This window comes from Populus alba, chromosome 1 (assembly GCF_005239225.2).
Source record: "Populus alba chromosome 1, ASM523922v2, whole genome shotgun sequence".
Lineage (NCBI taxonomy): Eukaryota > Viridiplantae > Streptophyta > Magnoliopsida > Malpighiales > Salicaceae > Populus > Populus alba.
In genome coordinates, this window is record NC_133284.1 from 35,741,286 (window position 1) to 35,754,999 (window position 13,714).

At 31.4% G+C, this 13,714-nt stretch overlaps 1 pseudogene; it reads right to left on the reverse strand.

The window, feature by feature from the left end:
• Positions 1 to 453: 453 nt before the first annotated feature.
• LOC118055211 (3'-5' exonuclease-like) lies at positions 454 to 5,159 on the reverse strand (annotated as a pseudogene).
• Between the last annotated feature and the right edge of the window lie 8,555 nt (positions 5,160 to 13,714).

Below are 13,714 nucleotides of genomic sequence, written 5' to 3' on the forward strand. Positions count from 1 at the left end.
AAAGTGCTAGCTATCGTCATTCTACCCCTCAAACATTAAAGCTAGGATTTCCTTGGTTTCACAAAAGCGGCAACAACAACCACATTCTGAATTTAATATCGACCATGTGAACATTCAAAATACAAGATTAATATGCTGATGAAGAGAATTTATTGTGTAACTGCCAAGAATCAAAATCACAGACCCCAGTTTATGGATTTATTTTAAAAAAATATATATTAGATAACTCTGTTCAGTGGGAACAAGAAGTTCCCCAATTGGGTCCTCAGAGTATTCAGAAATTCGCAATCGAGTACACAAATCCCAATTGGGAACTCGATCAAAAATCTTTATATAAAGAGAACGAACTTAATTTTAGTTGACGTGCAAGAAGGCCGGAGTGGCCAGGTAAAACAAATTATGGTAGAGGAAAGAGGACAAATTCATCTGAATTACTGCTGAGATGGTTACACATGATAAACAATGATAATTTAAAATAAGGAAATTGACGGCTACACTTGAGAAAAGGGACAAATCATCTTAAATGCCGGAATGGAAAGTTTACGCATTATTAAAAAACTATGAAAAGAGATAATTGACAACAGTACCTTACCACGAGTGACAAACAAATCCTTTTTTTACTACATGCTGGAACCTCGTTTTTTAGACTTTTTGCCCGGCCATAAATTTGTGTACAGTACACCAGCAAATCTTTACGGCTGCAAAGGTCACTGAAACAACCGATGAATTTGATGGTTTCATGACTTTCATTGTTTCCATAGAGAACAAGCGAGTGATGGGCATAAAGGGTTTCCAACACCTTGTGTCTCTTTTAGCACCATGTGCCAGGCATGTGAGATGTTGGATTTTCCCATTGATTTCAACCGGGAAATTAGGGGGTCCACGGTCCATGATTAAGACACATTATAATATTCAAGATTTTGCTTTTGAAAATACATTTTAAACGTACTGTGTGATTTGGTGATCTCAGTGGCGAATATAACCCCTTGTGTCCCATGCATGTCACTTCTTTCTCTTCGAAGCTTTCCAAGATGTAGCCAAGTTTTTCCGCTCCAAGGCCCAACTAGGTAACGGATGGTGGTCCTATCCAGTTGAAGAAAAGAATGAGAGATTCAAGACGAGAAGAACGCAGCCATTCAGGAATTCAACTTATGAACTGAGACTGATAAGAAAAAGTGGAAAGATTGGGAGTAAACTCCTTTTGAGGTAATAATTCTTCATGATAAACAAATGATGGTGCAAAAAAAATTAGCATGATGTGATCATTTGTACAGTTGTGTACATACAGTTATGTTGATTCAACTTTCTTACTTGTATGGTCAGTGGGGCATCCTTTGCGTCTGGGAGGCTCTTTAACACCTGTTTAAAAGAAAATTGATGTCAGAAACCTCACCAACAGCAGTGGTAAACGTGATAGTAGGGAAATAATATGATGTATGTGAAGGAAGATTCATGGATATTTACTTGGTATCGTTTCCAAGAAACCATAGCATCAGTGGCAGCATATTGTAGGTTGTTCTTTTGATAAAACATCTGCTTCCCAGTTTCCAAGTCTGATTCTGTTGGGCTTTCAAAGCTGTGAAGTTTCGGTAACTTAATTAGAATTTCTGAACGAAAGGCATAGCCAAAATAACTTGGAGAAAATTAAGTTCCATTTCAATCCACTAGAAAAACTACATACCAAGAGAGGGAAAATAGAAGACCAGAAGAGGTTGAAACAAAAATGAGAAAACAAGAGGAATGGTAGAGCAAGGATAACTCCATTGCTTTTGTATATCAAAGCAGAAATATATCGATCAAAGAAGAAGGTGCACGTAACACTCAGGGATCTAGAGATTCTTTGAAACAACAACAAAGAAGAGAACTCCAAACTAAGGAATGCTCCATTCTCTCTGAATACCAGTCACTGAAACACTTCTGAAAGCCTGAAAGCATCATACCACAAGGATGCAAGAAACACCATGCCATCCACTAACAACTTCTCAATGAGAGAATTGAAACTTGAAAGTTGTAGCATTCTCCTCCATCCAAACACACAAATGGCCACACAATCAGCACAGAACAATAAAATTCTGGTAATTTTTCTCCAAATCCACCATAGCATATTGGCAGCAAATCCCACAACCTACCAGGAACCACCTAAGACTCACATCTGCTGCTTGATCTTTGTGCAATGCTTCAGCATATCCAAGATTTCCATTTTCACAACCCTCCTCCACAAATACCATCCAACTTGTCAATGGAGAAACAATTGGCTCACGGCCTCCACAATGTTTGGTAACTCATAGATCTGATGTTAGGAGAAAGATCCTGATGATGACAACTCCATTGTTCATTACTAACCTTCCTAATGATGCAGATATGACACGTGCTCGATGTCCAAACTAATATAAGCACATAATTCTAAAACTATTTGCATCGAAATGCGTTATAGAATAACTTAATAGCAGGACCAAAATCTCACAGAAGTGAATTCCCTTTTCTGGCCCTTTAAGAATTTGAGGAACAATCACTGTTGAATTCAAAAATCTAACCAGACTGTGAGTAGGATCTGGCCAATGCAAATTGCCTTAACCTATTAGCATAAATATGTATTCTAGACAGGGCACAAAATCCTGTAGTTGTTAAACCTTCAGTGATGCCTTGCATGGAGTCTGCATAAGAAATGCAATCAAAGCTTTTCCTTTCTATTTCATTTTTTCTTCATTATGGCAAAGGCAACAAAAAGTTCTCCTAGAAATGCATAGGATATGTATATTCTGACCGGTCAAGGCAATTTTGGATTTATTTCAAAAACAGGCTGGTCCAACATTACCATATAATAATGCAGGCACCAATTTATTTTCCCACTATTTTTTTGATACTGTTGACAGTCCAGTGACTTGATAAAATTGCAAAACAAACATAAACAATCAGGAATAAGCTTTTGAAAATGCAACTCAGAGAACCAAATAGATGTCCTTTACTCAGAAGGCATTTCAGCAAGATGTGATAGATACCTCTTTGCAAACAAGAATCTTTGCTAGAGCAAAGACCCCAAGTTTTAGGTTTTCCACCAAGCTTTTGATTTGCATGATAGGAAAGGTCCTCACTGATTTAACTGAGACATTATAATCTCTAAGAACCTTAGCACAGTCACCACTTATGCCAACACCAACCTGCACACATGCCACACATTCAGAATAGAAAATTAAATCTGTAATTAAAAAAAAAGAGAGAGAAAAATCATATGTACATAAATGAAGTACAGAAACTAGTGCAAGAGATCTCACTAACTTTTACAAGTGTAGAATCCTCTAGAAGAAACTGCAGACTTGTGATTCCAGAATGAAAAGTATGCATCACATGACAAAGGCTGGTGTTCCCACATATCTGCATAACTGCAGCTTTTCCAGGCAACACACCTGCAGAGATCGAGGTTACTATTCAAAGTGATGATCCATCAAGAAAAATCTATTTCCTAAAGGGAGGCAGCACAGGAAGGACAATGCTTGCAGAGAACAAGATTTGATTCATTTTTCAATGTAAACACAGTAGGAATGCATTTTTGGTCACCTCAACCCCTAATCAATTTTTCAACATTAGTTTAACATGCCACTCGGCAGAATTGAGGAGTTCCACAATTCAAATAACTCAATGTTAGCGATAAGTCAGGGTCATTTGTATTAGAAACATAATTGAAAATTCTGCTAGAACATTTGACAGTGCACAAAGCACTGCAACGAAATGCCATGGAACCCTGCCTTCTCCTCCAGGAGCACTGGAAAGGCAAGGAAGACAAAACTAACATTTTAAGTAATGTACTCTGGTTTTAAGGAAATGGTACATAATCTAAGGTTGAAGTGAATGATCAAATGTCAACTGCATTTATTTGATGACATGCTGCAGGATAACAGTTGCCTGGTTGGTTATTAATTTCATGGTTCTAATGCACAGTGAAGGTGTCTATACCAAGCTACAATCCATAAATGAAACTTGAGCATCATCAAAGAACAAGATTGTAGTATATGAGTAGGAATAAATTTCCTCCATGCCATAGAGGAAGTGGCAAATGGAATAGTAAACCTAAGCACTCTACAGCTAGAGAATGCATAGGAGAAGAAAACATGGCATATAATAATCAATAAGCCTAATCAGTTTGTAAATCAAGTTCACATTCCAAAAGTTTTCCTCTGACTCCAAGAAAGCTTTAGGATAAAACATTAAACAACAAGCATGAGCTCCATGTATTTGATGAATCATAATTGCATAAGCATCATTATTATTGAGAGAGAATAAGATCAATGACAAGGATTTTTGAAAGAAAAGGAACAAAAAACATGCATTGGAAGGTCCTATTTATCTTATAATTCTAATAATAAAAGCGAAATAGCTTCCATAAAATAAGAGAAGTCCAATTTATCTTATAATTCCCTCCATCCAAAACATTGATGAAAACAACTAACAAACAAACCTTTGTAAATGTGGTTTTCCACTCAATATCAAAACCAACAATAACTTGACCCATTTAACCCTTTTTAGCTTTAAGACTCTGTAAAAGCTCCCTTGCAGCCTCTTCTACCTCCATAGAAGTTCTGATATACAAAATTTGACCCCTGAACTTCAATGCAGGATATCTCATCTTCACACTACCTGCTACACAAAGTACAATAAATAAATTAAAATCCCACAAATAATCAACTTGAATCCGAATTAAACTAAAACAAAATGTATGTTTTAAAGCTATGTAACATAATTAAAAGTTCAAACTTTGTACATAATTAAGGACCTCGGTGACAATTCATAAGCAATGCACATATAAAAATGAATAGGGAACCTGCAAGCGTGATTTTTTTTTTTTTTTTTTGGGGGGGGGGGTATGAACAGTGATGATATGTAAGCAGAAATTTAGTAAAAATTACATGAACATAACCGACATCGAAATTGTTCCAATCACACTTCTAAATTCTAAATTTCATTTCTTTCTTCTTAGATCTTAACTACCAAACGAACCTTACAACAATGAGCTGCAAAAGTACTAACAAAACGAACCCAAATTTATAACTTATTCCAAATGTTAACATTTGAAAGGATAAATCAAAACCTAGAATTTTCTAAAGAGATATTCAAATGGTTTAGAAAGATATAAAATGGTTTAGAAAGATATAAAATACAAGTACAAGTAAAAAAAAAAAAAAGTTATTTTACCTTGACAGGGAGAGAGAGAGGGAGGGAGGGAGGGAGAGAGAAGAGAACTGGGAAAATGGTGTCGAGTTCTTGGAAGTTATTGATCCTTTTGTGGACTTGAATGTCGTTTCTTGATTATAGTTGCTGTTGATGATGATAGCAACGACGACGGTGTTCAAAATCTCTCATGGAAATGAAGAATGCCAGGGAGAAGAGGAATTAGGATTCAATTGATTCAAAAGAAATCACTCTCCCACCTGATGTTGAAAAAACGCACCGTGTTATTAATTTGTGTCAAACGCAGCGTTTAGTCTTGTTGTTTTGTTCTTGTTAGTTATGTTGTCACGTGTTGGCTTAGAATAGAAGGATAATTGGTAGTGTTCCATAAGGACTGCGGACGCTCCTGATGTTTAGTATACCGGTTTCATTATATTTTTTAAAATTTTTGAGTTTTTAGTTATTTTTTTATGTTTTTTTTTAGTTTCAGTGTGTTAATGTTAAAAATAAATTTTTAAAAATAAAAAAATATTATTATGATATATTTACAAGTAAAAAATACTTTGAAAAACAATATTTACCTCACTCTCAAACAAGCCTGTAATAGATGTATTGAGAGGGAAAATGAACATAACAAAAATGATGAATTAACTAATCTTTTCCCTCCCTCCCTCCCATTTTTGTTCTTTATAGGTGTATTGCCTATCATCTACTAGATTTGGAAAATTACCATAACAATTTCCCTTAAATCCTCTAAAAAATCTCTAGTTAGGCACTCATAGAATCCAGCTTGCACCTAGTAGTATCAAAGTCCCGAGTCTTTGGATTTGAGAAATGACTCTTAATATTTGATCATGAGACCCAAAAAGATTAGAGGATTCTCTTGAATTTGTGAATAAAAAACAAGCATTTAAGCATGAACGATGATGAAGATGCTGGAATCATATAATAAAAAACTGGAAGTTATAAAGTCTATCCACGATGCCAAGTTTAGAGACTTGAAAAAACCCATCAATGATTTATCATATCAACAAACATCAATCCTATAGGCTTTACAACAAACAATAAGAGAATCTAGTGTTACTAGGTAAAGGTTAACCCATATTATGGTAACTTTGCTACTAAAACTTTTAGAACCGGTGATGAAGGTTGTTAACACTACAAAACACATAAACTAAATGAGATTTTCCTTGTTTTAATGGTGATAATATGCACAAAACTTTGACATGGAAGAGATTGATGATTTTAAGAAACTTAAACTAACTTCATACTATCTAGATAACATGGCCCTAAGTTGGCATCAAAAGTATATGAGAAGCTTTAAAGGTCATGAGGTAACATGTGGAGAATATATGGAAGCTTTATGTGTTAGGTTTGGGGATCAAAAGGACCTATTGGAAGAGCTTATAAATCTAAGATAAGTTAGGAGTTTATAAGCATATATACAAGATTTTTTATGTCCTACAGAATATGGCATAAATTAATGAAAAACAAGTCATGGTAATCTTCATAAGAGGATTGTAGATGGAGATCAAAAACCTGGTCAACATGTTTGAACTTAAAACTCTTAAACAAGCATATAACCTAACTTGTTTATAAAACAATACCTTATCCCATATACATTTCCACAACCATTACAAATATTCATCCTAAACCATCATACAAACTACCCAAACCAAATTTAATCATTCCCGATCTCATCCCATAAACTTAAATCCACAAACGCCAACACATAAAAACCATCTCAAGCTGGCTTATTGTTTGCTCCTATCCAAAACTATATCCACAAACCAAACTTAAAACCTACCAAATCACTAAGGACCAGGGGGTTGGAGGAAAGACAAGCCAGAGGGTTATGTTTCTAATGTGATAAAAGATTTGTACTTTGATACAATTGTAGAAATAAAAAATTGTAGTTACTATATATCATGGAGGATGAAGAACATAATGATAAAGGTGCGAGTGAAATAAATGAGACTAATGCAAAAGTAATGACTCCATACATTTCCTTTAATGCTTTGGAAGACATAGTGGAATTCCATCCTTAAGGATGACTGTAAAGGTAGAGAGACATTATATCTTTGTTGTAATCAACTTTAGCAATACTCATAATTTTTAAATGCAGAATTAGCTCAAAAACTGCAATATGACTTAACACCTATCAAATCTTTAATAGTTGAGGCAACAAATGTTGGATCTATATGTTGTATAGCCATATGTAGAAACTTTAAGTGGAAAATACAAGAGATGAATTTTATGGTTGGTGTCTTTATTGTATATTTAAACAATTGTAACATGGTGCTAGTCATTGAATGGTTTGCTAAATTAGGCAACATTGTGTCTAACTATAAGGATTTATGTATGTCATTTAATTGGCTAGGTTAAAAAGTATTGCTTAAAGGAAATAGGACTGCTAGACTATAAACTATCATACTTGAGCAACTTAATGACTTACTAAATAATCCATCATAACTTATAGAAGTGAGCATGTATAGTATAAAGGTCTTAGAGGATATATTATGTAATGTGTTCCATATTGACCACCTCACATTCTAAATGGGTAATGAATATTGTCTTAGAGGAATTATTGAAGTGTTAATAAAAGATGTTTAAGGAACCTAAAGGTTGCCACCAATTATAGCTCATGACCACATTATACCTCTAAAGAACAAAGTTCAATGAGTGTATTTGGTATTGCGATAGCTGTTGTGGTTGTAGTTTGAAAAAAATTATTTGATAAAAAGTACTTTTAGTTGAGGTTGGTTTGAAAAAATAGGTGTTTGGTTAAAACTGTGGTTAAAATTGAGGTTGAACAAAAAATAGTTTAATGTGTTTGGTTAAGAATGCTTTTGAAATTGAGGTTATAAAATAATTTTAAAAAAATATATATATTAATATTGATGATTTTTAATTTAAATATTGTGAATTTAACTATTGCTATAACATCATGAAATAAATCATATTTAATATAAAATATTTTTTTATTATTCCATAAAACCATCTACAATTCCATTATGTACAAAATACATTCGACAAAAACTACAGTTTTTTATAATTTTTTTTGCATATAATAAAATTAGATAAAATATTATCAGGTATAAAATTCATTCTAAACTAATTTTAAAAAAAAAATATTAAAAAACTTAACACACTAAAAAAAAAAAAAAGTAGTAGTCACGCAGTGCAAATGAACAATACAATTTTCTTGCACTGTTCATTGAACAATGCAATTACGTGAACAGTGCAAAAAAAGTAGCCTCAGCTGCTTCTTCCAATCCTGTGTTGCAAACATAGAAATTAATGGGGCTCGTGAACAGTAATCAGTGGTTTTTCTTTTATCAAACACTTGGCTCTTGCGTTTTATTTTAAACGCAATTTCTAACGCGTAAACAAACGGTCTCAATATGTCAAACCAAGACCTTGCAAATATTTTGGGTTACAAAAAAATATATTAGAGAAGATGTTTTTTTGAAATGATAGAAACAATGGTAATTTAACAGAGCAATAGTCCATTTGTTTCTCTAGTGGCTATAGTTAAGAATAAAGATAAATCATGGATACTTTGTATAAACTACAGGGTCATCAAAAAACTCACCATTAAAGATAAGTTTCCTATACCTTTAGTGGATGAATTATTAAAGGAATTGGTAGATGCAACAACATTTTATAAGTTAGATTTAAGGTCTAGATACCATCAGATTAGAATGGAAAAATAAGATGTATTTAAACCAATATTTAAAACTCACAATGGCCATTATAAATTTCTAGTGATGCCATTTGAGTTGGCAAATGCCCCTACTGCCTTTCAAAGTCTAATAAATAAAGTGTTTAGGAAACATTTAAGGTAGTTTTTATAGACTATAGGGTCATCAACAAACTCACCATAAAAAATAAGTTACATATAGCTTTAGTGGATGAATTATTAAAGGAATTGGTAGGTGTAACAACATTTTATAAGTTGAATTTGAAGTCTGGATACTATTAGATTAAAATGGAAAAATAAGATGTATTTAAAACAACATTTAGCACTCACAATGGCTACTATAAATTTCTAGTAATATCATTTAGGTTGACAAATTCCTTTATTACCTTTCAGAGTCTAATAAATAAAGTGTTCGTGAAACATATAAGATAGTTTATACTGGTCTTTTTTTTAATGATATTTTAATATATAGTTAGTCATTGGTAGAACATTTAAAGCATTTGAGAACAATTTTTGAGTTGTTAAAACTACATCAATTGGTTACTAAAAAAGTAAATGTGTGTTTAGCAATAGCCATGTATAATATTTGGATCATGTAATATCCAAAGAAATAGTTGATATCGATCATAAAAAGATTCAAGTTATGGTTGATTGGCCAATGCCTAAACATATTAAATAACTATGTGAATTCATTGGCCTTACTGGTTACTATAAAAGGTTTGCTAGGGGTTATGTATCTATATGCGAGCCATGAACATAAAAGAAAGATGTATTTATATGGATTGATAAAGCATTAGAATCTTTGAGATACTTGAATAAGGTAATGACTCGGCCATATGCATCCTTAATCAAACCACCTAACCTCAATAAGTTGATGAGCTATAGCAATTCCTTTGGTTTGTTGGACTATAAGTTTATCACCATATGCATCCTAAAGCCACACAGTAGTTCACCATAACATTCTTAATGATAAAAGCTAATGAAAGATTAGAAGCATGCAAGGAAAGAAAATTCAAACTACGTGCTTGTTTTATGGTTGGTTTCTTTAGAATAGAGATAAATACAAAGATAAGAAAGAGAAATTACAAAAAAAAAAAATTGGGATAATTACAAAAAAAAAAATTGATATACTTTAGTCCATTTCTTATTTTCAATCTAAGGTTTGAGAAAGTATTGTTTTTTTCCCATGGTCAACGAGATAAATCAAATTAAACAAAAAGACATTTTTGACCTTGTATATAATAAATGTAAATCCTAAAAATTTATCATAAACCTCGTTTCTCTTTCCCTAAGCTAAAGTTTGAATATTTATTTTTAAGTAACATCCTCACTTGCATGCCATTATAAAAAAGCTAACAACTTTAACTAACTTGACAAATCTAGGGATAAATTGGAGAGTATTAATACTTTAAGCAAATGAGTTGAATTTTTCTAGTATTGCCTTCTAAGAATCTAAACTATCATGACTCAAGATAATGATTTAACTTCTATTGTGATCTAACTCAAGAAAATATTATTAACTATATAAATTAATTTTATGGGATTAAATTAATATTAATGAACCAATATGTTAAAAATAACTATTATGTGAATTTAAAATTCATAAGATATTAAGAATAGCTATTTTTAAAAAAATATATGATCTTGCATGTTGACATTTTTTTTCATTTGAATGATGTGTACTAAATGAGTTCAATAATATAAAATGGTGAAATCAAAGTTTAAGTTGGTGGAATCTTGTTTGTTTAAAAAAAAGTTGAGTAAATTTCTATTTATCTTAATTCATAATCTCAATAACATTAAAAATTATATTATTTACTTAAAAGTTACAATATTTAATCATTACATAATCTAATTATTTATATTTCAGGGTGCTAGCAACGGCTAGCTTGTCACATGAAATGATACATATATGGTTACTTATTAAAGATGAAGTTTTATTTCTTGGGAAGAAATCTCTTGTTATTAATTTTCACCTTTTTTTTTAATATATATCTTTTTAAAACAAAATCCACCACGGAAGCTATAAGACTAAACACGGGGTAATACTTTTTTAGTATAAGCCATGATGATATCAATATCAATATCAAACATTGACTAGGATAAATCCTAGGCAGCTTATAAGCTCATGATATAACTTCTCTTTTTATGAGGTGTTTGTTTTTTTTGGGAAAAAAAAACCCATCGTTAGCTACTGCTTTTAACTCTTCAAGCTTTTTAATTAAAAAAAACATGCACGCTGACATGAATATTAAATCAATAAAAAAATTAATGGCTTTTATTCACCAAAATAAATTATGTATCAATAACATGCTTTTCAAAAACTCTTGTAAAACCATATATATATATAAAAAAAAAAAAAAAAGACCCAGTTTTTTTTAGGGTGTTTGGGAGTGTGGTAGCGGTTGCTTTTCAAATAGCTTTTCGTGCCGAAAAGCATGTCAATAATGTTTTTTTATTTTTTAAAAATTATTTTTAATATCAACACATCAAAACGATTTCCAGAAAGTACAAACCGAACTCAATTTTAATAAAAAAAAAAAATTTTTTTTTTGAATTTTTGCAAAAAAGCTGTTTGGACCGCATTGCCAAACAGCTTTAACGCAACATGAATTACTTTGGAGCAAACTTGTTTTATTCGAGGTCTATGCTCTTCATTTGTTGAAGAAGTATCTTCGCGCCCTCCTATTTCGAACAAAGACAACTTGCTCAGGATGAAATCCATGGTCAGGAACTCCATTGCTCGTCGTGTTGTTCCTAATCAACGAAACTTCAATTTCCAAATTCAGATCAAACAACAAACCTTAAACACTGACTCGAATATTCTTGTTAATGGCTGCAACCGATTCTCCTGTTGCTCCTCCCTTTTCCAAGCCTATGAACAAAGCCCCGAACCTCAAATTCAACCCCAGCTCCCAAACTTGAACACAGACCCTCGGCCATGGAACCCTAGCTCCCAAACTTGAGCACAAATCACAAACCCTCAACCATGGAACCCTTCTAGTCAATGTCTGCCATTACTTGTTGTGTTGTTGCCAAATTAATTCACCCTTATACTCCTCTCTAAAAAAACTTTTTTTTTTCAATTTCCAAATTGAAGCACAAATCACGAACCCTAAACCATGGAACCCTCCTAACCAATGATTGTGTGTTGTGTTGTTGCCAAATTAAACCACCCCCTCTCTCCTTTATATATAAAAAAAACCCTTTCTTTTTCAAGCTCCTCCATTTGCTTATGCTCCTTCTTTTCCCCGCGCATGGAGAGAGGACGGGAAAGGAAGAGAAGAGAAAAGTTAAGGAGGGTTGTAGTTATGTGTTTCAAGAAAAGCTTTTTCTCCCTTAACTGAGAAGCAATAATAATATGAAGTACGAGACATTGATTGTGAAGATTGATGGGATATATATAAAAATAAAATTTCATTTTAAAATTAATTTTTACTTTTTTTAACTAAATATATTTATATTAACTTTATCTATATCTTTTCTATAAAAAAATATTAACCAAGAAAAACAATGATTTAGTCTGGCTTTTCAAAAAAAAAATTATAATGTAATAATTTGTAATTGTAATGGTAATCTAAAATAATCTTGAGGTATTGTATCATTAAGGTTTTTAAACAATATTTAAATTTTTATGATGATCAAAATAAAGTACTGATAAAGTACTGATAAAATAAATTGTAATTTATTATTATTATTAATATCATACATGCACTCACTTGTGTAGTCATGATGCATGAGATTTTATGAATCCTTTTACCCTTTATGATTTAAAAAGTTTATTATATTTTATTTAAGATTTTAAATAGAGTCATTAAATCTATAGTTGATTTGGTATGAGATGTTAATTATGAATAGAGTGAGGTAACCTAAATTTATTATATATGTGACAGTGTAGTAGTAGTTGTTTTTCAAATAACTTTTCGTGTTGAAATGCATGTTAATGATATTTTTTTATTTTTAAAAAAATAATTTTTGACATCAACATATCAAAACGATCCAAAACATAAAAACCGTATTAAATTTTAACAAAAAAAACAATTTGAATTTTTTGGGAATGCAGTTTGCATCATGTTTCTAGACGTTATCTTAGTCCGTGACCTTTTGGTTTTTCTTTTTGTAATATTGTAATAATTTGTAATAGTAATCTTCATTTAAAATAATATTAAGATATTGTATTATTATGGCTTTTTAAACATATTTAAAGTTTTGATGATGATCAAAATAAAACACTAATAAAATAAATTGCAATTTAAGAATTGAGGAATCCTTTACCTTTTTTTAAGAAGTTTATTATGTTTTATTTAGGAGTTAAAGTAAAGCTACCAAATCCAATGAAATAATTGATCGATGAAGAAATAATAGATTATGAATAAAGTAAGTTAATTTAATTTTTTTAAGGTGACAATAACATTATTTAAATTTTAAAAAATTAATAAGTGTTTAAAAGTGGAGTAACTTTTTTTGTTTTTTTTTGATGTATTTTAAAAATAATTTTTTTATTTGAAAATACATTATATTAATAATGTTTATAATTTTAATATGTTTAAATAACAAATAAAAAAATATTTTTATATATTTTTAAGCGAAAAAAACTTACATTCTAAACAAGAATTTAATTGAAGAATTAATGATTAATTAAACTTTGATTTAATCAAAAACCCAGGACTAAATAAAAAAATCGAGAAAATAATCCCCCCTTTGCATTTTAATTCACTGACAGTAGTAAGTGAATTATATCACTTGCTACTGTAGCAAGTGAATTATAATTCGTCTTCAAGCAGCAGACCACAAGTAATCTCCCTTTGCCATCCTTGCTACTGTAGCTCATTGGGCAGGCGTGCGCTA